We start from the raw sequence: 14420 nt of genomic DNA, 5'->3' as shown, positions 1-14420 counted from the left end.
TCATTGTTGGTTATTATCAGTCATTTGAAGCTGATTTCCATCATGGGAATGACCAAAATCAAGCCTTTTATGAAGATGCTTCTCATGAAGAGTAACATAACTCTTGTTGCTCAATTCAACTACATGAAAGACTTGTTTATTCCGCTTGAAGGGATGGATGGATTTACTTGTTTTGAAGAGAAATCGATGAATTTATTTGAATATTTTGCAGACATTTATGCTACCTCAAAGACAATGATACCTTTGCTTGAGGGGGACATGGACATAAAAACTGATGCAACTATTGTAAGCAAAATCAATGAAGAAGCAAATCAAGAGGACCAAAAGAACAAGAAGAAGAAAAATCATGAAGACTTTGAAGTGGCAAACAAAGCGAAGTACAAGTACAGGAAGCTAGACAAGAAGAACTGCCATGAATCAAAGATCTATGTCAAAAGAAATGCTAAAAATCACAAGGGCCTCACTGTCCTTGATCCTGTTTTTAATTGACTTTTTTTAGCCTTGTATTGCCTAGCCCAAATCTCTTTATCATAAGCTTGTAAACTCCTCATGTAGACTTGTATTACAGCCTCTGTAAGGCCCTTACTACAGCCTCTGGATGACCATCATGTTTGTGGTACCACTGTTAGCCTTTTCTACAATAGCCTTTGGTGTTTCACCATGTTTATGGTGTGCCCACACTTTGCATGTGTTACTTTCACTAAAGCCTCTACACATTTTATACTTTCTGATTGTGATTGAGGAGGGGTGTTGAGATATTTGCAATCACACTTATTGTAGCCTCTTTGTATGAGGCAGTTCTGGGCTTAGGACATGTAGGTAGACTGAATCCCATATGCACAGAGAGGAAAATTGTAGCCATCCAACAACTATAAAGCATTGTACTTGGCTACCACTTTTCATATAGAATGAATACAATGTCATGATGCTTTGTGCTTTTAGTTAAGTGTCTTTTCTTTGTCAGTCCATTACACAAGATTGTCCTTATGAGTCCAAGCTTCTATCTTGGAACCTAATTCACTTGTGTAACAGTTGGTATCTCCTTATCTATGTCAACATGATTCTTGTCTTCATCTTCTATCCTCCATTATAGCTCTTGCCATGCTCTAGATCCGTGTATTTAACAAAAATTAATCTAGCTTAACAAATCATCTCATGGCCATATGTAGAGAGAGAGAGAGAGAGAGAGAGAGAGAGAGAGAGAGAGAGAGAGAGAGAGAGAGAGAGAGAGAGAGAGAGAGAGAGAGAGAGAGAGAGAGAGAGAGAGAGAGAGAGAGAATAGAAAGCTGAAATCTGAATGAATGTTGGTTGTGTGATTAAACTAGCCAAATCTTTTTTTTGAGATCTATGGAGGGAAGCTGTATGATCTTTTAAATGAATGAAGGAAGCTTTGCATGAGGGAAGATGGTCACCAACAAGTTTATATTGTGGGCTTGAAGGAATTCCCTGTCTCAGATGTTGATCTTGTAAAAGATTATATTGAAAGAGGTAATGCGTCAAGGAGTACAGGATCACTTGGTGCCAATGAAGAGTCTTCAAGATCACATGCTATTCTACAGTTGGTGATAAAAAAGCATTCCAACAAGAAGGAAGAAAGGGGAGGAAAGCTAGTTGGAAAGTTCTCTTTTATTGACTTGGCTAGTAGTGAATGTGGGGCTGATACAATTGATAATGATTGCCAAACAAGGATTGAGGGTGCTGAAATTCACAAGAGTTTACTTGCTCTTAAAGAGTGCATTCAAGCAATGGACCATGAGCAAGGTCATATTCCTTTCAGGGAAAGTAAATTGATAGAAGTTTTACGTGATTCTTTCGTTGGTGACTCTCGAACTATCATGATCTCATGCATTTCTCCAAATACTTGCTCTTATGAGCACACCCTTAACACACTCAGATATGCAAACAGGGTGAAGGGTTTATCTAATAACAACACTTCAAAGAGGGATCCCAACCCAAATATAGTTGTGCAAAGTCAAAGGGAGCTGGCAACCAATTCTCCTCCATTGCTATCACCTGAAAGTTCTGATCAGATCATGAATAGCAAGGTTGATGAGACTAGTAAGAGACCTATTGATCAAGCAAACTGGCAAGGAGATTTTGATGGTTGGTCTGCACTAGCATCTACTCGGGGTCCTATAACCAGGAAAGACAATAGAACATCATCGTCCTCTAATGATAAAGATCGAGTCATTTTGAGGGATGGCATGTCTAATAGCTTCAATTACCAACGTGCTTCTTGGACTAACAGAGTTGACCAAGAGAGAGTTTCTCCTCCTAGAGGCAAAACTGTAATGGATGAAAAGACAAAAAAAATTGTGCATGGATTTTGACAGATGAAAGCAGAATTGATAAAAAATGTGCAGTAGCAAGAAAAGCTTCAAACAAGGAGGACATTGTTCAAAACATTTCCAATTCCAGGTCCAGGGATACTCCAGACATAGTGGTTTCTCAAAATGGATATGACGGTCATATAACTGCTATACTTGAGGAAGAAGAGGACTTAATTGCTGCCCATAGGCTGGAAGTGGAGGACTTGATGGAGAAAATGCACCAACAAAGAGACAATAGTATCTGCAAAAACAAATCAATCCTGGCTCATAGTTCCAGTTCCTTTTCTCACTCTTGGCATCTCCAAATGAATGCATTGAATGCTAATCTACAACGACAAGAAGCTCTCTGAGCTGTGAGCCACAGCCAACTGATTGAACAACACAGTCAGTTCATGTCTAAGTTGGATCGAGTGATCTCAACCATCTCAGTCACCAACATGCAAACCATGGCAATCAATGACAAACTTGCAGCCCTTACAACTCAAGTTGCTCAAATGGCTACAATTAAAAGGACGGATCAGCATGATTATGAGCAGCCACAAGGGCATTCTCATGGACATTTGGGTACCTTGACCACTGGCATGGTTTGGATGTGCAAAGGCAGCATCATGTGCCTATTTATGGTCAGCATGTATATGATGATTGTGCATATTTTGAGCAACAACATACATCTGATGACTATGTATGTTCTTATGAGCTACATTCTAGTCACATACATGGACAACTATCTAGACAACCTTATGTATATAGGCAACATCATGCAAATGTATATGAGCATGTACATGGGGAGCAACAACATTATAAGCAACGGAGTGATCGATATCATCAGCCACTTGATCACTACTATGAGCAGCATGTCCATCCTTGTGAGCAACATGATGCTTCTCATGAATGATGCCATGATGAGAGCATCTCATTGCACCTTCATGAGCAAGTGCCCCATCAGCCCAAGGCCCTTAAATTTGAATGCCCAGTGGTAGCCACGCATGTGGGACTCATGGACCTGAAATGCTTAGGGGTTGATCCAGTGATTGCCTCCTCATCTGCTCAAGTTCTACAAGGCACAATGGTTTCCAATGAGTTTATGGACAAGTCAATGCATGTTACCGTATGGGTCAGTAAGGATCTTGTGCCACCATCAGTAATTGAAGATGACACCATGAATTACTTCTATGATACAATAGATGCATTGGATCACAATTATCCTTTTGACCTTGGTGGTAGTATGGTGACCCATGCTTGTATGGCTGACCCTTATGCTCTTGATGCTTCTCATGTAGGTTATCCATTTGATCTCGGGGAAGGAATGGGTTTAGAAAAGCCCTATCTCGATTAACATTTCACCAGTGCAGCCCTCCCCTTACTTCAAGGTTGGAATTTTGATTGAGGAGTAGCTAAAATTTCCCTAGTTTGCACTGCGGACAACTTGCAGACAACACACTATTTTAAAACATTTTTTACCCTGCATTAATGACAGTCAAGTGTCACCTATATGGGCTGAAATGCTTCATGAGCTTCATTTTGACATGTCCCACGCCTCAATTAGAGCTGCCCATAGGGAGTTATGACTAGTTTTCTCCAGCAGGCCTGTTCTGGACAGCGTGTTGTCCACTGTTCGTCAACCCCTAATTGTCAAGAATTGGTGGCCAAACTCATAAGCTATCAACTTGCACATGTCGTATACATCATATACACATTTGTATGCCCCAATTCCACATGAGATTGTACTTCCCCATATCTATATTATCCTTTGTAATGTTGAACAGAGTAGTACTCTGCAACCCCCCTTTTGCTGTGAGCCATAAGTCATCTTTTTGTTTTTGAGGGAAAAAACCTTCAAGCTCGGGATGGAATGTACAAGAGTGGGGATAGATGGGTAGGACATCGGTTAGCATAGGAATACCTAGTTATATTGACGGGGTATATGAGGTGTTGAGAGACCCAATTAGGGCATCAATTTATGAATAATCAAGTCTCTTTTACCCTTCCTTCCAGCTTTCATGGCTTCCCTTCTCTTTCCCTCTCTTTTCCTATCTTTCTCTCTCTTCTGCTAGTCTTTCTCTCTCTTCTTCTCTCATCTTCTTCCCCTTTCTCTCTCCTCTCTGCATTCTCTTCCTTCTCTGCTTCTCTCTCCTAGGTCTCCTTCATTACAGATGCCTCAAAGGTGAGGGCCTCTCACTAGCTTGGGGAATGTGGAATAAAAAAGGACCCTTTAGATAAGGATTTTATCCCATCCCTATAATCAAATAATATTTGAGGTGGACCAATAGGAGAAGGGGCTATGTGCACATTTTATTCATTCACCTTTCTACCTTTGACCAAAACGTGTAGTATTTTGGAAGAGATAATGATTTTGGCATTAAAATATCAAAAACATCCTCATGGAAAGATGTTTCTTGAGGATTTTCAAATTTGAAATTTGAAATTTTTTATTTATAACTACCCCATTACCAAGGAACACAGCTCTTGTGACACATTGATATAGGCCCAACTCTATTTGCTAGCCATTAAGCCAATACTCATTGCACATAACAATGAAGAGTACATATGTTAGGTTGCACATGTAGAAATGGAACCCATGACCTGTAGCACATCGCACTATGCCATTATCACTAGGCTAGGTAGCCATTGGTAAATTGATATGTCACAAAAAGCTTTATAAGGTCAAATTTTGTGCCAAACCTTTTTTTTTCATTATAGAAACTTGGGTAAGTTACTCATAAATATAAGTTTGCATCACATGGGTTCAAACTAAGGTATTTTTAAAATATCATTTTTTTACATACAAAAGGATGTAATATAAAGGGATTATTTACAGATTGAATAGAAAAGGGTTATTTTTTATTCAAAAAAATTTCATAGATAAGTATATTTATAAATAGGTCTTGAATGCATGTGATGTAGAGGATATACATATAGTAACTTCCCCCAGTATAGAAACCACCTTGATTTTGTTCCAAAACCTCTTTGGACCCCCTTATGGCATAAAATCTCAAAATTAGAAAAAGAAATCCTATTCTGATTCATTTCTTGTGAGGATATTTTGGAGACCATATTTCCCCTAATGTTCAACATATTTAAATTGTTGCAAAAAGACTCATTGCTAAGGCCATAATGAAAGCTTTTATCAAGGGCATCCATGCTAAAAAGATCTATGAGACCATGGTAGAAAACACAATTTTGAATCACTCTAACATCAATGATATAATCAATGAGGTGATATGCATAGGATCAATAGCCTATGAGTACCAATAGTCCAAAGCTTCAAGTATAGTGGAAGCATAAGACCCAATCCCAAAGGAGATATATATCTACTCAACCCACCACATCCTATCAATGGAAAGTCCCTAGACATGGACACAATAACCATAGGTTGGGTACACCACTTCAATGAGTTCCTAAGGCCCTATTATGCACGCCAAGGGTACTAGTAAGGCTGTACATACCTCATACTCCCTAAGCAAACCATGCCCCCCTTGCATTCGCACTAATAGGAGTCAGTACCTCATCCAATGTAGGTCAACATGAGCACTCAAAAATGGGAAACACAGTAATAGAAACTTGCATTCCTACTTCATCTAAAGAAAAACCACAGAAAGATTGAGGAAATCCAACCTTGTTAGCAATGTCCTAGAAATCATCCCACTAGATTAGGCACAAGCCCTCCACATGATAGTTGCACCTAATGGTGAGAACTATAGATTTATGATGTTTATAGACCCAAGGAACCAATTGTGAACCCTGAATTTCCTCCTAAGTACCTATCCCAAAAAAAATTGAGTGCTTAAGATGACCACACATGATTCGACAATCACATTACAACACCCCTGACTACCCGGCACATGAAAAAAACAACCACAATATATCTTAGGCCCCAACCATTTTGCCTATTAAGCATGTGGGAAGTAGGTCCCATGCAATTTTGAATCTTAATCAATCTTGAAAGCCAAGTACATAAGCCTCATAGCTAGCTATTACTTAATTAACAATGTTCAGACCAAAGTGACTCTCACTCAAGAGCTCATAGTAGCTAATTGTGGCTTAACTAACAATGTTCAGGTTATAATGACTTGTAATCTTTTCATGACATGCACAACTCTCATAAAAAGCTATAACGTGGGTATCAAGACCACCCCCTCTGGCTAGAATGTGTTATGGAATTCCTAACCATGGCCAAAAGGTTTCTTTTGAAGGACCCAACAATGAAGCTTAACCACACAAAAGCAAGAAACAACATTGAAAATTATTGTAATATGTTGACCTGTATTGTGACCCATCAATCTAGGGATACCCATGCACATAGTATGTGACCACCTCCTGTAGCAATAAAGGATAGGAGATCATGGTACTTAATATAGAGAAGAGATAGAGAACCATGAATCTATTGATGAGCATGAGAAGTGAAAAATTAAGCAAAGAGGAGTAAAGTTGAGCTCATCTTCAAGAGATTTTGATGAAGGAAAAACACGAGTAGCGAATGATAATCAGTGCTACTAAAAAGATGTTAAAGAAAGAGTGATTTTTTAAAGAAGCTAGAATGAGGTAGAGCAAGGAAGAGTAACCATAGTGGATCTAGCAAAGAGACAAATTGCCAAAAGGACCAAATTCTCACAATAAGTAAAAAAGGGAGGATACCTCTAAGAAAGGGAAAGAGAAAATGGTAGAGGAATCACAATCTTCTAACCTAGAAATCCCTTAAGAATTGATGACACAAATAGGGAGCACAAAGGTACAAATCAATTAGCTCACCAATGCAAAACCAACTCCAAAATCCATCACTATAAACCAAGAAGATAGGCATATCCTAATGCATCCTTCAAGAGTGAGTCAAAAGTGCAAAGGAGGCTCCCATAGAGTAAATCCTAGCAAGTAGATTGGGAGCTCTAGAGTGGTTGTGTAGAGAATTTAAAAGGGATAGAGCCAAAGTAATAAAGGCCAAATAAGAACTTATGAAAGACTAGATGAGACCCAAGATGCCTATAAGAATTTCCTTGTGGAATCTAAAGAGTAAGTACAAGAGCTTTAAATACAATTCCAAGACAGAGACTCATAACTTTAAGAAAAAGACTCAGCACTTTAAAAAAAGATAACACTTAATGTTAAGGAGCAAGAAGCGAGATGATGTGAAAACAATTGTTAGAAATAAATAACCAATTGCTTGATGTCACACTCTATCTAGCTCAAGAGAAGGAAAATAAAAACCTTACATGAGGGATGGGAGGTTGTATATATAGGCCTATGTTGAAATGACTATATTTTTCGTTGATTTTTGTTGATTTTTGGATGGTTTTTGGTTAATATGAGGGTGTGGTGATTGATTTTGGATGATTTTAGAAGTGTTTTGGGATATTTTGAGTATTTTTGGGAGAGTCACGATGGTTTTTCTTGAGATTTGATGTTCTAATAGGTTCTATGATGAGTCTATTTGGTTATGTTAGGCCCATTTTTCCTCTATTTTGATCTATTTTCTTTCTGTTTGTGAGGTTGAGATTGTGAATAAGTCTTTTGAGGAATGATTGAGAGTGTATTGAATGTTTTTTGATGGTTTGAAGTGGTTTTGGTTGAAGCTACATGGTTTTTATGCTTTATGTTGACCCTCTCTCGAGGTTTTGTAGAGCCCTTGTCTTTGTTTTATTTCTGTTTTATTTGCTCTGTGAATGTTCTGTGGGATGGATGTTTAGCTAGGGAATGTTTTCTTTGAAGAGGAAGAATGAAAGCTCAAAATAGCTTGAAGAAGGAGAAGAAGTTGCTGAAGAAGACTTGAAGTGAAGACTACAATGATAATAATAGTAGTGAGCTCTCAAGGAACACTGTAGTAGATGTGGTGACTCTTCATATCAGACATACCTCTTGGGAGGGGCATCCACGGCCAAGAGAGAATTATTGAGGACTATTTATTGTAATTCCAATGTACTATTGAGTGAGGATATGTGTGAGAGAGATCAAGTGTGAGAGATAGTCATTATTATGCTAAAAAACATTGTATCTATATTCAAAGAAGACTATGAGGACATTGAAGATGAATACTATGTGATGAAATTTCATTCAAAGTGGAGCATTATTTTGTATTTTTGTGGTTATTTGGTGGATTTTAAGAAGAATATGAAGAACGTGATCAAAAATTTTAAAGATAAAGTTGTGGGAGATTCTTGCTATCATGATGCGTGAAGATTTGTTGTGTGTTTGATGTTCTTTGCCATGTTGTGGTTACATAAAGGATGAAAACAAGCTTGTTGATATATATAAGCTAGATTTTCTTGTAGTAAGATCTGTGTTTCCTTGGTGTTCTATTGAGAGCTTCAGCCTAATATAGGAGACAATAGTTGCTAGCGTGAGAGGTGTTGTTAGCCTAGTAGAAATGAGACTGCATGCTATATAAGGAAATACTAATGAATATATTTCATGACCTAGGAATAGCATTATACATTGGCAGTCAACACATGGTCTAATTGGAAGCATACAAATATGTCATGGCTAAATGGTGGAAACTTTTTTATGAAGCCATACTACTATCCCACACTCCATATACAGATGATCCTATTGAACTCAATGCTAAACTAGGATTAATTTTTGGAACCTTGGAGGGCATGGAGAAAATCTATGGGATCAATATAATGACTATGGAGCAAACTATGGAGGACTTGGTCCATCATTTGGGGAAGTAGAAATGTTATGATGATCAAGAACTAAAGGCTTGATCTACTGCAATAAAAAACAATCCACCTTGAAACTCCTATGGCTATTGAATCACCAATGCATACGAGGCCCCCTAAAAATCTACTAAAGCTAAAAATTTGAAGATGTTGTAGATATAAAGGGCACAGTCTTATAAGGTGATTAAGTATTCTCTTTCCCCTAATCTCCTACCACAAGAAAAAGAGGAAAATGCAAAAGAAGTTATGAAAAGGTACCAAGGAAGACACAAATTAGGTACCTTAGGGATAGTCTTTGACTTCAAGACAAGTCAAAAAGGCAAGTTCAAAAGGCCACTATGCCTATGCACAATATGGTTGTTCACATGGGTTTCTTACAGCATAGCTAGTAAGTAACTTGACCCATTATATCTCACAACCTATTTTAGATCTTACTATGCATAGGGAAGAAAGGGTAAATATCTCAATCAAAAACCAAGGGAAGCATGGCCATGTCAGCTAGAGTAGTGATACCATATCCTTGAAAAATAACAAAAGGGAATGGGAAGCATGATAGGTATAACTTTGCTCGGATTTGGAATGTAAGGGCCATCCACACATATAAGACCTACCATGGGAAGCATGGCAGGTACAAATTTCCTAGGATTTAAAATGTAAAGGCCACCCACATAAATGAGACCTACCTATTCTAGCCCTTAGATCTAGTATTATCATTTAGTCATTTGTGAGAAAATTCATAAAATTTTTGGATCCCTCCTCCATCAAATGTGCAACTACCTCAAACTCCTAATAAGGCAACTGCAACAACCAATTATACCATATGAAGGACCAGGTGTAAACGTCCCTTCTTCCCCAAGTCATCCTTACATGTGCATGAATCCATAAAGAAATACCTCCTTGGTAAAGGATTCCTCCAAAGAGCACTTACCCACTTCTTGAGTAGTATTCTACCTTTCACATAACTGATTATATTCAAGTCAGAAAAAAAATTAATGAGAGAAGAAGAAAAAGAAAAAGAAATTAAAAAAGAGAGATAAAAGTACATCCCACTTTCATGACACTAGGGGTCCCCAAGTTAGAATCATTTGATGGCCTTAGTCACATAACTCGGATATATAACATAGGCTAAGTCCATATCCTATGTATGCACTAAATAAAAGAGAGGCTATGTGTAAAGAGACTTTTGGGTCAAAGGCTATCTATCACTTTAGTAAGATACTTTGTGTGTATCTTGTTGAATATAAGTAAGAGAAGATTAAAGAAGAAGTAGAATAATAATACTTGAGCATCCATATCTTGAGCATCTCCCTTTCGTTGTGCATCCATATTGATTTTGTTCAATTCATATCCAACTCGGAGTGTAGGAGTGAAAGATCAAATCAAGGATATGTTTGACTACAAATCCCTCTAGTTGCTTCATGTATATCTCTTCCTTTAAATCACCGTTAAGAAAAGCAGTTCTCACACCATTTTCTGAACCTTCAAATCAAACTCAACAACAAAAACTAACAAGCCCCGAATACTAGTAATATGAACAACATGTGAGAAAATTTCCTGATAATCAACTCTTGCAATTTGCAAGAAACCTTTGGTAACTTGCCTTGCTTTGAATTTGTCAAATGTTCCATCTGATTTTGTTTTAGTCTTATAAATCCACTTACATTTAATAGCAGTACATCCATGTAGTAACTCACTTAACCTATGTACCTTTAGAGAGAAGAGATTCATACTCAACTTCCATGGCCTCCTGCCATTGTTCCTTTTGTGGAGATAACATGGCATCACTATAAGAGACAGGGTCTTCAAAAATATTGAGAGCATTCTTAAGAATATCAGCATCATAAACATGACATGTACCATGCTCATTATCAATTGAAAGATCAACATAAAGATCAATGACAAGGTCATCATCAACAATAATAGGTGCACATTGTGAATCTTGATTTGAAGAGTCAATATCATCCCTTGAAGGAGGTTTATCATCATATAGAAAAGGAAAAGAAGTGATTAATGACTTTGTATCATCAACATCCTCTAGTGACCACGTTTGCCCAACATTCTCCTAAGACCATGTGCTGCCCATAAGTTGCTCATTGAAAATAGCATCACAAGTTATGATTACCTTCTTGGAAGATGGATCATAAAACTTGTATCCCTTAGAAAAAGTTGAATATCCAATGAAAATAACTTTCAAACATGGAGGATCAAGTTTTCTACAAGTCTCTTTGGGTACATGAATATAAGCAATACATCCAAAAGTTTGAAAATATGAAATAGAAGGAGTTTCACTTGTCCAAGTAGTAGTCGGTATTTTACCAGCAGGAGCAGTTGTAGGTAGATGATTTTGCACAAATACTACTATTAAGACTGCTTCAACCCCGAAACATCGAGGTAAGCTAGCATGAATGAGCATACATTGTATGGCATTGAGAATAGTCATGTTTTTACATTCAGCAATACCATTCTATTGAGGAGAGTAGGGAACCATATATTCATGATGAACACCCTGATTATTATAATAATCATCAAAATCATTTGAAATGTATTCTCCGCCATTATCACTATGAAGTTTCTTGATGCGAATATGACCACTATGAAGTTCTGCAACTTTTTGATATTTCTTAAAAGATAATAAAGCTTCTGATTTGTGTTGCAAGAGAAAAATAGTGGTGTATCTTGAGAAGTCATCAATAAAAGTCATGAAATACCAATATTGAGATTTTGATGGAGGAAAAGGTTCACAAATATTAGCGTGAATAAGATCAAGAATATCTCTAGAATGAGTTGTGGTGGAAATGGAAAAGGGTTTCCAAAAATGCTTTCCAAGTGTACAATATTCATAAATATCCATATGAGGATGAGCTTTGAATTCCATACCTTGAACAAGATCATGCCGATAAAGATCAACAAGCTTTGAAAAATTAGAATGAACAAAGCGATGATGCCATATTTTGTTGTTAAGATTTCCAGGAGCTATAACGACATTTGCAACATCTTCATTTAAAGATAACTAAAAAAGATTACTATTTCAAGGAGCAACATCTATGGTTTGGCCATCTTTCTCAATGCGACACTTGGTATGGTCAAAACCGACAAAGAGACAAAGATCCACAAGTCTTGCAACTGAAAGAAGATTCCTTTGTAGATTTGGGACATGTAAAAGTCCACGTAAAATTCTTGTTGAAGAAAGAGTACCAAGATATAAATCACCTATATCTTTGACTTGGCAGGTTGTGTCATCAACAAGATAAACCAATTTCTTGATAGGAATAGAATGATAATTATATAGCCAATGGGGCTGATATGTCATGTTTCACGTAGCTCCAGAATCAATAATAAAAATAGATCCATCATGAACATGAAGTATCCTTTCCAAAGAGAGAATAACTCACACAATTTGCTTCTTCAGTAGTGTTTTCATGTGTAGCAACATATGATCTATTATGATCTGAATCAAAACTCCTCTTAAATCATAGATGGGTTGGATGATCACTCTTTTTGTAGTAGTCACCACAAGGAGAATAATCTTTGGATAAACGTGGTTGTTTATTTGTAATACCATGTTCTTCATCATATTGTTTTTCCCAACAATCATTTGTAGTGTGACCATTTCTATTGCAATAAGGACATGTCTGTTAGGAAACTTGAGACGAGAGAAGTTACCACCACACGACTCCTACGTGTAGAGCGTGGAAAGAGACACCTTTGAGCAAGTAAAGCTTGGTCGATTTGTTCTGATTGTGTGTCCTCTTGTGAGATCATAACCGTTTCTTGATTTGTTTAGTGTTGCTCATATCGTTTGTTGTGAATGTTCAATGAAAGATATAAAATCTTGATCAAAATTGATCCCATCTTTGTTAGATAATATGGTAACAATATTATCATAAGTAGGATCCTTTAAAGTATCAAGAAATTGTGTTACCAATTTCTTTCATGGAATACCATCACTAGCAGCAACAAGCTGATTAAGAATGTTCTTAAGGATTCGATATGTGTTGTCATAGAAGTTTCAATGTTGTATTGTAACTCAGTGAGCTAACTACAAAGATAAAGTATTTCTATAATAGATTTTTTCTCAAAATTTGCTATCAAATACTCCCACATAGCTTATGAGGTTGAAAGATTACATACATCAAGTATAAGAGATTCTTGAAGAGTACAACAGATATATCGACAAGTTGTTTTATCATGTCTAACCAACTCATTATAAAGAGTTTGCCACTCTTCAAAGATAGGTCCTTTAGTTACAAGGGTATTATCATGAGCCTAATCAATTGGTTGAGGTGAGCATTCATAATTACCAAGAACAATATCATGTAACGCAAGTCATCGCCTTCAAGAATTAGCAGCATCTTTACTTTCCACCCAAGGAATCATTGTCCTTGAAAGTGAGGAATGAAACATTGTCCAGAAGGAAATTTGGTGACAATTATCGAATTTGACATAGCTAGCTAAGAGAATACTTACAATATAAGTTCACAGAATATGCACACCATATATGAAAGGATGAGACACAAGTGCAGTACAACAAATCGTATGCAAAAGCTACACTGTAAGGAAAGACCTTTAGTTTAAAAAAAAAACTCCAAAAGAAAGAGACCCAAGATAGACGAAACGTGGGCAAGAATAAAGCAACCCAAAATAGGCAAAATGTGTGAGAGAAGAAATCAGTCCAACATAGACGAGAAATATGAACAACGCTCAAAATATTATTACTTTACTTTTTGGCCAAGAATAGATTATGATTTGACTAATTTTGGTAGAAACATAGAAACACAAGAGTGAGTAATCGTGACAAAACCTGTGTCATAGAAGTTTTGTACGAAAAACTATTATCCTATTTGTTTTCCTGTTTCAAGTCCGTTTTACCTGAAGTGACATAACTTTTGATACAAAACTCAAAATTGAGCATGGATTTGATAGGAAGAAAGCTTGTGAGTCCTAGCACATTACAAAAACTGATTTTCTTGAGAAAGGTGTTTCCTTAAGAGTTTCCCAAATAGAAAATTTTAGGGTATCCAAACAAGGCATATGTACAATTCAACATATATGCAATCTAAATGATGATCGATGATGATTGAGTAAACTTCTTCTATGCTTAAAATTCAGAACATAAGATGCTTATAATATACACAATACATCAAATTTAAGCATGAAAAGGACATGAATCAATAATTGAAGAGATACTACATAGATATACTTCCTGATTATCTTCTTCAAGGAATTGGTTGTAGTCGAGGAGGTTGTAGTTGATCATGATAGTTCTGATACCATATTGAAATGTGGAGAGAGAAGATATGTAGTGACACGAGAGGGAGAGAAGAGACACACCATATACACTCCCAAATACTACTTCATATTGATCACAATCTACATATATATAGATGAGACCTAGTCTAAATAGGGTGAGCTATATATAGCTCAAACATTTTCTTCT

At 36.8% G+C, this 14420-nt stretch overlaps 1 pseudogene; it reads left to right on the top strand.

The window, feature by feature from the left end:
* Positions 1–258: 258 nt before the first annotated feature.
* The window catches only part of LOC148019855 (kinesin-like protein KIN-13A pseudogene), a 34032-nt pseudogene continuing 19870 nt past the window's right edge, over positions 259–14420 (top strand).

The sequence above is a fragment of the Lygodium microphyllum genome, chromosome 19, assembly GCF_053477565.2.
Source record: "Lygodium microphyllum isolate KBCC chromosome 19, Lygodium_microphyllum_v1.1.10, whole genome shotgun sequence".
Taxonomy (NCBI): Eukaryota; Viridiplantae; Streptophyta; class Polypodiopsida; order Schizaeales; family Lygodiaceae; genus Lygodium; species Lygodium microphyllum.
The sequence above is the reverse complement of the archived record's forward strand: the minus strand, read 5'-3'. Positions and strand labels throughout refer to the sequence as shown.